The sequence below is a fragment of the Engraulis encrasicolus genome, chromosome 17, assembly GCF_034702125.1.
Source record: "Engraulis encrasicolus isolate BLACKSEA-1 chromosome 17, IST_EnEncr_1.0, whole genome shotgun sequence".
NCBI lineage: Eukaryota > Metazoa > Chordata > Actinopteri > Clupeiformes > Engraulidae > Engraulis > Engraulis encrasicolus.
Window position 1 is genome coordinate 54535474 of NC_085873.1, and position 13314 is coordinate 54548787.

Consider the following 13314-nt stretch of genomic DNA (forward strand, 5'->3'; position numbering starts at 1 on the left):
ATAAACGTGCACATAAATAAAACATTTACTACACATTTCCAAGAGTGGCTGTTATTCTGATATCATCCAGGAAGACCGTAATGGTGAGATTAGAAAAGAACATTTTCTCAACTGGAGTTGTGTTGGAGTGTGTGGGAGAGTCAAAGAAAATGTTGGGAGTGTGTGTGTGTTTGTTTGTTTGTGTATGAGTGTTAGCCGTTATAAATCGAATACAAATCCACAGGCTCAACTAGCTTATTAGGTACTTATCTAAACACTGTTGCACTGAAATGCTGACCATATTTTGGTAATAACAATTAATTCGCCTCGCATCTTTGTTTCAGTTGGCCAAGTGGTTGCTTACCGCAACACCACTAGGTGTGCACTGCCAGACACAGACCTTGATACCAAAACTTTAGGGAATGTGTGAGTGTTATGGTGGTGGGCACATGTTGCCAGTAGGGCTAGGTTTTGCGTGTCCTGGCACTCCTTCGAGAAGTCCTCCATGTCCTCTTGTATTTCGAAGTCGAACACAAAGGGCTCCATGTCCACCTCCACTCCTCTACCCGTCCTTTCAACCCTTATTGGTCAGCAGTCACTGCACAGCCTGGTGTAGGTCCGTCAACAGCAGGAGCTCATTCTAAAACAAAACAATTCAGGAATCATGTGTGAATTGTAGACACATACTGTGTCTCTGAGGGCACACTTGTGCACCTCAGGCACTAGGTTTCAGTGTGTATGGCAGATTGCAGGGACCTCAAACTCAGGCCCGGGGGGCAAATCTGGCCCGCTGAGTCCTTTTATTCGGCCCACAAAGTCATTTCAAATGTGCATGTATGAACATGAAATTTGGTGTCACAGGAATATAAGTGGCCACAGGCCAATGGAACAGCTCACACTAATATGCAGCACAATATGTGCAGTAGTGGAATGCATTGGCACTGCCCTTACAATTCGATTACGATTCAGGAGGTAACGTTTCATTTCAAATCGATTCAGTCTGATTCTATGATGCATTGTAACGCATTACATTTCTACTAAAAGCAACGCACATTTTTATCGGTCATGAGACAGTACAAGCACTGAACAACATTTTATTGGCTGCTCTGTGTCTTGTAATTCTCCAGTTTTCAATGCTTTGAAGTGCTTTAATTTAATGTAAAGTTCATTTACTCCGGAAATGCCCACGGAAGTAATTGAAACATTAAAAAATATGCTGCATCAATTTGGGCATTTGCCCCGCTTTGCCTAATCGAATATTGTTGACATCACTAATGTGCAGGCACATTTGAAATGTCATATATGGGTAAAGAGTGTGTGTGAAATTTAAGTGCATACACAACGAATTTGAGTTTGACACCCCTGGCATATTGGTTATGCATTGAAACATTGTGCTCGAAGTGCATAAGTGTGCCATCTGAGACACAGCGATACTGTATAACACGTCACACTCACCACACACACCACCTGGCCGCTAAACAAGCACACCAAGTTGTATTAAAATGTGTTGGTTGGGCCCCAAAGTGTCCCATTTCACGTGAAATTACCCCACAAACCATTATATATTTTTTTTAATCACTTGTAATGTGGGTTGCACTCATGAAATAACAACTCATCTCTGTTTATGCTAATGGATATATTCTGCCATTGAGTTAGATATGTAATGTTTACCTTTAACCTCTTTCTTCTGAATATAATTAGGTAACATTTTTCAGGTGTTACTGCTTAAATCTTACATGACTGGTATGCATACTTTTTCAATACATTGATCACTTGGTTGCATTACTCCTTCATACTATGCAAATGCTACAACTGATCACCTTGATCTTGTGATTGTTTTGGGTGAGGGCTGGGCAGAGTGGCAGGCTGGCTGTGGAGAGAGGATTAAAAAAAGAGAGAAAAAGTTAAAGACGCGATGGAAAAGTCCAATCGTCATTGTGACTCAGCACACATTGAAATGACATTAATGCTGCAGCCCAGTTGGTGCCCCAGGGGAGCATTGGAGCAGAATGGTACCATGTGCAGGGTGGGAAATGGGGAGAGCACTTGTTAATAATAGCCCTCTCCAATTTGGCAGGTTGGGAATAGAACTGACAACATTCAGGGTACAAATCTGACTCTTACCCATGACTGTTTATCCTTTAGTCTAAGTAATTAAAGGACCAGTTTAGTCAATTTCAACATGCAGTTGTAATGCTCACACTACCCTGGACTTGTCAGTACCTGAGTTTTTTTTTTTCTTCAGCCATTTCCGAGATCCTGGTCATTGTAATGGGGGCAGCGCTTTGTTTACATTAAAATGTTTAAAAAAAAAAAATGTATTCCCAAAAACATCCAAAAGGTTGTACAACAGGGCTATTCAATTAGAATTTCATCTGGGCCACATTTCGAAACCAAGAACTGCATTCGGGCCGCACATGTTCAGACATCACGACCACTGAAATGACACTTAAAATCAGTAGTCCACAAACAAATTTTAAACATGTTCCTCTAACCTAAAACTTAACCACATTGAATGTGAATGTATAAGACAAGCAGAAGATTCACAAGCAAACAGGTGGGATATGTGTGATTCACAAGCAAATAATGTGTTGTACTGCAGTAACAAAACTGAAATGTATACTGCTTCAGTTGGGGGCGATGCCTGGGCCGCATGTGGACTGCATCTGGGCCGCATGTGGCCCTCGGGCCTCCAATTGAATAGCCCTGTTGTACAACATCAGCAGACAACTGGCAAACCGCAATACCGTTTGGGAAAATATTTGGAGTAGGCCTATGCTAATTTTGTTTAAAACGTAAACAAACGCTGCCCCCATTAGAATAGCTCATGTCTCGGAAAGGGCTGAGCCGAAAAATGTGGCATCACTGGGCACTATCAAGTCAAGGGTAGCGTGAGCAATACAGCATATTGAAATTGACTGAACTGGTCCTTTAAGAATTAAATACGCTTATTTGTGGTTAGGAAGTGTATATGGGCTTAAGAAAGAATGACATTAATTTTATTTTATGGGTAAGCCCATCTTATTCAGGTGTTTGTCTCACACCAGAAGTGTGGATTAGTTATGGAGATTCTATGGGAATGTACAGTTGGGTGGCATCTTTGATAAGGTAGTCATTTCACTTCATACATAAATAACTACATGCATAATATAAAATAAAATATTAATTACCAGACAGTCTTACAACGTTTCTCCACTGTATTACCAGGCAATGAATGAGGGATAACCATGTCAAGCCTCACTGCAGTGGTTTCTGTAAATAAATTACAGAAATTTGTGTTAATAGATTAATACTGTGATAAGAAAATACTAGGAATGACAGGTTTGACAACTTAAGACAAGGTTAGGCAGCATAAGCAAGGTTCTCTCATCACGTTTAGACGAGAGTGTCTCACATCACGAAAGAGCCTAAAGCTACCCCTTCTCCCTCCCAGCGTGTTTATCAGGCGGTATATTTTGCATTTTACAGAACATACTTCATCTAGTGCTAAACAATATCAACAAAGGCCATCAGAGGACTGCATACGACAAGAGAATGCTAGAGCTCTAGTAGATTCCGCCTTAGCTTTTCGTGCTTTCTGGCATTCAAGCAGACTGGCATTGCATCTTCTTAACATTGAAACTTCAAATAAGAAACACTACACACCTGGTCAGATGCACAAAGCACATCAGTGGGATTCGCAAGGCAGTCTCGTCTACTCCTGAAAAGGCAATGATACAAGAAAATGCTTAAGACATACTCCAACAACAGTATATGTGCAGTAGTGGAATGCATTGGCACTACCCTTACAATTCGATTACGATTCAGGAGGTAACGTTTCATTTCAGATCGATTCAGTCTTTTACAATGCATTACATTTCCACTGAAAGCAACGCACATTTTTATCCGTCATGAGGCAGTACAAGCAGTCAGACACTGAACAACATTTTATTGGCTGCTGTGTGTCCTGCAATCCTCCAGTTTTCAATGCTTTGAAGTGCTTTAATTTAATGTAAAGTTCATTTACTCCGGAAATGCCCACAGAAGTAATTGTAATATTACAAAATATGCCGCATCAATTTGGGCATTTTCCCAATCGATTATTGTTGACATCACTAATGTGCAGGCACATTTGAAATGTCATATATGGGTAAAGAGGGTGTGTGAAATTGAAGTGCATACACACCGAATTTGTCCCTCAGGCAATGACTTTGACAACCCTGGCATATTGGTTATGCACTGAAACATTGGGTAACGCTTTACTTTACGGTACAGTATTTACTGTGTACTTTCTGCGTAACAACAGGGTAACAGACAGAAGTTACATGGTATCTGACGGGTAAAAAGGGGGTAAATACTATGTAATACGCATATCTCAACAATTACTATGAAACTACTGCGTATTTTCTAACCATCTAATCATCGAACTTCTCTCTGTTACCCTGTTGTTACCCAATTAATGGTATTTACTTTGTAATAGATACTATGTAACTTCTGTCTGTTACCCTGTTGTTACCCAGAATGTACTCAGTAATTACATAGGGTAACTGTACCGTAAAGTAAAGCGTTACCAAACATTGTGCTCAAAGTGCATAGGTGCGCCATCTGAGACACAGCGATACTGTATAACACGTCACACTGAATTACTATTAATAAGTATAAGGGCCAAATGGAGTTTGGTATGCATACTTTTTCAATACATTGATCACTTGGTTGCATTACTTCACTAGGTTGCATTACTCCTTCATACTATGCAAATGCTGCAACTGATCACCTTCATCTTGTGATGTATTTGGTGGGTGAGGGCTGGGCAGGGTGGCAGGGTGGCAGGCTGGCTGCGGACAGAGGATTAGAAAAAGAGAGAAAAAGTTAAAGACGCGATGGAAAAGTCCAATCGTCATTATGACACCGCACACATTGAAATTACATTAATGCTGCAGCCCAGTTGGTGCCCCAGGGGAGCATTGCAGCAGAATGGTACCATGAGCAGGGTGGGGAATGGGGAGAGCACTTGTTAATAATCACCCTCTCCAATTTAGCAGGTTGGGAATCAAACTGACAACACTCAGGGTACAAATCTGACTATAACTTACCCATGACTGTTTATCCTTTAGTCTAAGTAATTAAGAATTAAATAAGCTTATTTGTGGTTAGGAAGTGTATGGGTTTAAGAAAGAATGACATTTACTTTATTTTATGGGTAAGCCCATCTTATTCAGGTGTTAGTCTCACACCAGAAGTGTGGACTGGTTATGGAGATGTTATGGGAATGTACATGTTGTGCAGTTGGGTGGCATCTTTAGCATGGTAGTCATTTCACTTCATACATAAATAAATACATGCAGAATATAAAATAAAATAGGCCTAATTACCAGACAGTCTTACAAAGTTCCTCCACTGTATTACCAGGCAATGGATGAGGAATAATCATGTCAAGCATCACTGCAGTGGTTTCTGTAAATAAATGTCAGAAATTTGTGTTAATAGATGTATACCGTGATTACAAGAAAATACTCGGAATGACAGGTTTGACATGACAACCTAAGACAAGGTTAGGCAGCATTTCAAGGTTATCTCATCACATGTAAACGAGTGTCTCACATCACGAAAGAGTAAAGCTACCCCTTCTCCCTCCCAGCGTGTTTATCAGGCGGTGTATTTTTTATTTTATTTTACAGAACATACTTCATCTAGTGCTAAACAATATCAACAAAGGCCATCAGAGGACTGCATACGACAAGAGAATGCTAGAGCTCTATTCCGCCTTAGCTTTTCGTGCTTTCTGGCATTCAAGCAGACTGACATTGCATCTTCTTAACATTGAAACTTCAAATAAGAAAAACTAAACACCTGGTCAGACGCACAAAGCACATCAGTGGGACTTGCAAGGCACTCTCGTCTGCTCCTGAAAAGGCAATGATACAAGAAAATGCTTAAGACATACTCCAACAACTACAGTCAACAAAAAAACGGAGCCACAAGTTGCTAATCAGCAAAATACCTCTTTAGCACTCTGTAAACAAATATGCATGACGGTTCTGTTGTATTAACGTGTCCGCATTATTAGTGCCCGTATACTAAAAAAATGATCGAAAAATAGCCATTAATGTTGATATGTGACATTTAAAGCACCGTTGATTAGTATGATTTGTCGTTCACCCCTGAGCTAGCTAGATTAGCTTCCAAGTCCGACTTTCACTAGTTCTAATTCAAGTGCAATTAAGAACGACAGTTACAGACGATTAAACTATAATCTGCCATTAACAAGTTTATCAGTCCCCAGCAGGTTGTTGTGCACCACGTACCAATAAATATCATAAAGTCAGTCAACTTACATGTCTTCAAGTTCTCACAAGACGTCTTTGACATTTCTTCTCCAAACCCAAACTGATGGTTTTGCTGAGTAGGGCCTAAGCATTCTTCAGATTTCTAGAGCGATTTACTTACTTTTTACGTGCCTAAAGATGCGCTTAACAGCCAAAACAAGTTATTTATGTAAACATTTTACAATCCCCTAGTCCCTATAATTGTCTTTTTCTGTAAAAATGTACTACTGGCCCGGCGGCCGCGGTAATGTGATATAAAATGGCCGACAGGGATATGAGCGCGGGCCGCGGGGGAGAGGGAGGAGGGGGGAGAGAGATATCCCGCTGCAGTCCGCAGTGAGACCCATCTCAAGAAAAGCGCCATATAAAAAAATAATTATTTTCTATTACTACTACGTGTTTCACACTCTTGGTTTTGGTCGAAAGCTTTTTCCACTGTAAACCCCCTGTCCTCTGAAAAAACCCTACTTGTTTCTGAAATGTTAGATTGTAATGTAGCGGAATTGCAGAAACGTTGGCTTACGTTGAGAAAACCAGAAACGTTTTATAACAATAATATTGAACGTAGTGGCACACAGGAGCAGGCTAATGTGTGGTACTATGCACCAAGTAGGCATGGCACCGTTTGAGTCAATGACGTGTTGTGTATTTTATCAGAGACAGTTTAGATCTTCCTATTAAAATCTCTGATTTTATAGCCTGCTACTTTTGATATTGACCAGGGATAAAATAATAGTCAGATTTATTTCCAGTTGCCTACCGTGGAGCACTGGAATCTTGGCTTTATAGATCATCTAACAAAGTACATCTATTGCCTTTGTTCAGCTATGAAAGCAGGCTTGCGCCGTCTTCCACCGTCTTCCACTCCCATGAGGCCCATGAGGGAGAGACCCAGCAGGGTACAGAGATTGAGGCCTGCCCCACCATTGTCGAGCATTTCAGATGGATCAGACAGGTAGATCTATATCATGGACCTGGTGATTCTATTTGACCTGGTACAGTTGATGTGTATGTGTGTCTCACACTCCCTATTCTTGTGTTTTTCCCTCGCTCCATCTTGTTTCTATGCAGTGACGATGAAGTTCTAAAAACCATCCTTGAAGGACGGGAGTCGGAGAGCCTGCGTCAGAGGTATTTAATTTGTCTAATACATTGTTCTGTGGTGTCTCCTGTATGTTTCATTGTCCCACACCCATAGAACCTTTGGATTGGCATTACCCATCATGTATGCAACGTACACTCATGGAGAATGGGCGGCTGCCAACACGGTCCAATTGAAGATGAGCCTGACAAACAGTGGATGGAGAGAGATTCCGTTAGCCACAAAGCGCTGGTAGACATTGTCCTCAACAAGCGTTTTTGGAAGGATGTCCACAAGTACTTGCGCTTCAGGTACTTTTTTTTAAAAAACATATTTTTATTGAATATACAGTAAATAAAAATTCAAACCACTGTAAAATGCATGCAGAGGTTTCAAAACGTAAAAGCAAATTCATGTTGCACGTACAATACCTGCACATGATATTACATAGCTGTTACATTAGTTATCCCATTGCACCTAAACATATGCACTGTTACTGAAAAACAATAAATCCTAACAAGAATCCACCACAGAGTTGGCTGACGTTATGCACCCCCCCCACCCCCCCCCATGCACAGGTCTACTGATCACTCAGCTAAGCTACCTGTGTTGAAATGAGACCTGTGCTGGATTTTTTTTTCTTCACTTTTAGTTTTGACGCCTTTGGATATGTGTGCATCTTTTTCTGCTTATTTAGATCAACATCGCAGTTGGAGACGCACCAGAACCACATACTCATGTATGCCAGTAAGCGCCACTCCTTCAGCCCACCGGTTTATGAAGCTCGAGTTTTGTTGGCAGCTCTGGACTACAACTTCCATCGTGACAGGCCAATGCTCACAACAACAGAGGGCCAACAAATGTAAGTTGTACTTGAAACACCTTTATGTGATTTTCTATTTGGTATGCCATTTACTGTGAAATGATGTTGGATGCTGACTTTTTTTTTTTAACAATTTGATGTGGATAATGTATGCACTGATGCAGTGGTCCCAATCAGCCTATATTAACTGCTTTCAAACTAATGTTCAACAGGCAATTAGGCATGAATCAAATGCAGACTCTACACCTAAGTACCTGCACGTCAATGTTTTCTAATTAATTCATACATTGGTCATAAGTCATGTTTGACAGAACTCCTTTTTTAGCGTTGGAATAGAAAACTCAAAGCTATGCATCTACTAGGAATACCTCAAACTACACATCTTTTTGTCATGACTAAGACTCCATGTTGTATGTTGGCCTCTTTGTTTCAGTTTCAGACGGACATATAACAAAAATGCCAGGAGGTTCAGCCTGTATGCTGCAAAGGCGCAGAAGACCTACGACTACATCCCAAATCTTCAAGGGAGAATTGTTGAGCAACGACTCAGCAGTGGGGTTGGAATGCCCAGGACCAGGACACTTCGACCTGACGACCCTAGGAGACTTGGCGTTGTGCCCCCAGTCCCTCCACCAACGATGTCAGAGCTTGTGCAGACACAAGTCAGCCGAGGTCTTGGTATGTGAGGCTGTCGCTTATATTATTGACACTGATATCTTTGCACAGTCATCTACCATAGCACGTTGTGCGGGGCTTGACACTGGCACCAACCAACCAGCTAAATGCTGGTAAAACTTGGCTGTGGCTCTTATCTTCTGAGGTTAGATTCATATCATGATAAAAAGAGAAAAAAACAATACAACAATATATAGACTAGAAGCATTTCCAGAAAAAGGCCCTTTATAAGAGTGTTAGAAGCATTTTTTAGTAAAAGTTGGGAACCTAGTTTTCTAAGACAATTAGAGTACCCTGAATTCAGCTAGCCTGGTTCCCAAGCTGAAATGGGCAAAAAACAAAATGGCCGCCGAAATTCTTGATTTTGGGCAGAATACGTTAGAAAGTACCACTCTTCCACTGAAATAAATGTGCAAAGCTCACATGTTTGCATTTAACATGTATTCCTACACTTACACAAAGGCAAAATGTCAAGGCAAAAAGATAAAAGTTACAATAATTATGCATTTTTAATAATGTGATATTCTCGTAAACTGGCATTCAATAGCAATAGCCTCTGTAAGGCACATCATCATACACAATTGTCATTCAATAAGATTTGGAAAGAAAAAGAGAGAGCAAGAAGATAGTATTATCTAAAAGACTAAATATTAGGACATGAATATGTCCCCGGTTCTTTGAAGGAGATGAGTGAGCCATCTCTATGAGAGCACACTCTCAGCTGTACGATTAGCAGAAGACCTTGCGACCCTTGGGCTCATATGGTTTGAACCAACCATTTGGAGACCTCTATTTCAAAACTATGAGCCCTGTAAAGCACACAGTGTTCCTAAAAGAGTGAGTCCTGTTCATGTAGATGCGTAAAGCGTGCAGAGGGCACAAGTTGTGTTGTCACCTCTCTTCCACGGATCTGAAAGGTGGTGTGCAAAAGCAGTTTGGAGAGGCCCCTCTTGGAGGGGCTCGAAAGGGGCCCCACACATAGCCTCCAGTACTAAAGAGATATCCCAGGGGGGTATCGTCTGACGTAGCACGGGGCATAGGTATCTGGTGGATGGGCACTCAGAGTGTTGGAACCGAATCCTACATGGCACGAAGAAATCGCTGCAAAGTAGACTTTAATGGTAAAGCCTTGTCTCCCCCCAATCAGTTTTGTAGAAAGGACAACACCATCGGTACTGAACACTGAAAAGTTGTCTTGTCGCGTTGGTCACACTGGTGTTCGAAGACAGACCACTTCAGGTCATACAGTGTCTCGGTAGATTGGGCCCTGGCCCCTTGAATTGTCCTGATAATGTTATCCATAAAACCGGTTAGGTTCAAACGTTCCCTTGCCAGACCCATAGGTTCAGGTGGCCCCTGGGCTGGGGGATGTCCAGACTCGAACCTGCAGGCAAGGAGAAAGTAGCAGGAGGGGGCTCTTAGCTGAGGCCTCTGAGGCCCCTGAGCCCCGTGGGTTAAGGTGGGACAAACCCTGAGATCACAATGATGCTCTTTTGTTACATGTGACATTTACCCACCTCACAGTCTGATCAGAATCTGGCTAAACCTGTGAGCCAATCTCTTGACCACAAAGTGGCCTTTTTGGAATTCAGACAAAATGACTCTGGATGCTGACTCATCTCAAGTAGATACACTGGACCCCATTGTGCATAATTAACGGTAGGGACACATACACACGAATTTGCGAACTTTGCCATTCATTCCTATGAGAGAGGCGAAGGCAAGCGATGGCAAGCGAAAGCAAGCGAACAGGAGCGAAGCGAACAGGAGCGAAGCGAAGCGAAATTATTAAAGAAAGTTTAATGTTATGCAAATGAGGCGCGAATTTGCCTGCCACGGCCCAATCAAATCACCAACTGTTCCATTCCATTTGATTTGCCGCGACGACCTGATGACGGTTGGATTTCGCCTCTCTTCGCTTCGCTTGCTTCGCCTCCTATGTGTCCCTACTGTAAGATGGTCATACCGCTTAAAGTAGGTCAACATCAGGCTGAACTCAGAGTCAGAGTGAAAATGAAGATCCCAGGTAGCTTCACGTTGTGCTCTTGGGTATTGCAGCAGAACAGTAGCCATATCCATATACTGCCTCCAGTTCACATCATCAGATTGACTCTCGACAATATCATGCAGTAGATTTATGTCCTTTTCCTGATCCTGGAATGAAATCAGTTCACCAATTGTCTTAGGATCATCACCATTAACCATCCTAGAAAGACAGGTAGAGAAGACTTGGCATGAGAAGACCCTAAAGGGATTGCAGAGTCAACTTGTGTGCCATGGATTTGTTGTATGCCTTTCCTGCCAGAACAAGTTCAACAGGGCCTTATCCAAGCAATCCACCATCCATACATTGGTCAGTCCAGATCCATTCATATGTTCTCCTATGGCCTTAGGACAGTTCATTGACATGTGAAGTCCTCCTAGGCGAGGTATTCATCTGTTGTTCTATTCTGGAATTACCCACTTTAACTCCACGTCTTCAGTAAAATGCTTGGTCAACTGTGATAACTGTATGTTCCTGTCCAAAATGTGAAGATATGACAATGCATCTGTATTCAAAGTATCAAAATCGTGTGCAGTAGCGAAGACTATTGGCAAATACCCCGCAGCAGTGTGTTGTTCCTTTGATGACAGTAACTGATTGAACACAGACCAAGAAGTCTTCATTTTTACGTTTTGATGGTGCAAGAAGAAAGCTAGATCTGTAGCCTTTGCTTGTCTAGCATGCTTATGCTCCTTACCAGATTTGCCAAAGCATGAATCAGCAATGGGTGTTGAAAAAGTTGGTTTGAATGTCCTAGGAGTAATCCTGAGAGGATGTAGCTCCATCAGGGCATTTGGCACATTTAATGTATGTCTAGTGGACACCTCTATATCTTTAACAGAATAATCAATTGGTTGGCCTCTCTGCCATGCTGCCATTTGTGTTGCATGGGAAGTATTCTTCCCATCAAGTGTTTCATCCAGGATATCAATGTTATCACATGTGTAGTGGATGAATTTATCTGCCACAATATTTGTTGGAATAATGGCACCACTCTTGGTTCAGTGTATTTAGAGTGCTCTCAGCTAAGGAGGACCTGGTCGTAACTCAGACAATGACCTGCCTGGTTGAATAGTCGTATTAGGTCTTTTACCCAATAGCTTGATGAAGACTACAAGCAAGACCAAAATATTTCGGAATCCATTTTTTGCCATCACTGACACAATAAACAAGGACTTTAGCCTCACTCAGAACTCTGCTTTGAGCAAGGTTTTCCTTGCTACCAGTTCCATCATCTTCAAGAGATGTCTGGCCACTAACAACCAGGCTGAGTAGCATGTATAGACTATCTGGAATGTATGCAATAGCATCTGATAGAATATGTAAAATATGTCTGAACATTTTTAAAAATTACACAAAATAAAAACTTGTGTTTTATTATGTAATACCATGGTGTCATCTAGAAATTTCTGGACAGTTTTCAAAGAGCCTATAGCAACTTTCAGTGATTTTTTTTGGAAACACTAAATACTTCACATTGTGCTAAGTATTTCTAAAATGCTTACATCAATTTTCTTAACCATATAAAGACACAAATATCTTATTAGAAAAGCTAGATATTTGAAACGTTTAGGCTAACACCTACAATATTAGCATTTTTAGCATTCTAGAAGCTATTTGATACTTTTTAAAATCATCTATAGTAGATACATTCATCAAGAAACATGGGACACAAAATGTTAGAAAAGAGCATTTATTTCCAAGTACAGCAATACTTGGTAAAAATGCTCTGTCAAAAATCGCGTATTTTGGCAGCCATTTTGTTTTTCAAATTTAACTGTCAAAACCTCAAAATCCAGCTTGGGAACCTGTCTAGTTGAATTCAGCACACTTAAATTATGTTAAGTACATAGGTTCCCAACTTTTACTAAAAAATGCTTCTAACATTCACAAATATGAAAAATGTGTCTAGACTAATACAATCTGTTGTTGGTGGAATACCTAAATGGCTAGTGACTCAGGAAAACCACTAGACACAGTGGCCGGTGGGTGAAATATGTTAATGTCAAGCCCTGACGTTGTGCATACATCTGATTGTGCTTTCTTTCCACAGCTTCTGCTTTCCAGGCAGCTGCTGATGACGACCAATGATGTACTTCATGACCACCTCCATCCCGATGTGAAGTTTTTTTTTTTTTACCTTTACATTTATTGTTGGGAGAATCGTTCTTTTCTTGACTTTTATGAATGTATGTATATTCTGTATATAAAAACAGCACTGACAAAGTGTTATCTTTCTTTTTTTATTGCTAAAAGAATTAGAAATTGCACTGCATTACAATTTAACTTGTACAAACTGTTCAAAAACAAAAGTCTAACTATTTACAGTAAAAATAAACCAAATATTTTAAATTAAAAAGTCTGTCAAAAATCTGAATTATCTATTATCTATCTATATATAAGTACA

The 13314-nt window shown here is 40.8% G+C and overlaps 1 long non-coding RNA gene across 1 annotated transcript; it reads right to left on the reverse strand.

The window, feature by feature from the left end:
• Positions 1-505: 505 nt before the first annotated feature.
• On the reverse strand, positions 506-6388 carry LOC134467565 (uncharacterized). The gene is made up of 8 exons (XR_010038633.1): positions 6294-6388; positions 5809-5863; positions 5331-5412; positions 4733-4793; positions 3625-3679; positions 3150-3231; positions 1800-1849; positions 506-619 (listed from the first exon to the last, which is right to left on the reverse strand). It is a non-coding gene; the product is annotated as an uncharacterized LOC134467565 (long non-coding RNA).
• Positions 6389-13314: the final 6926 nt, after the last annotated feature.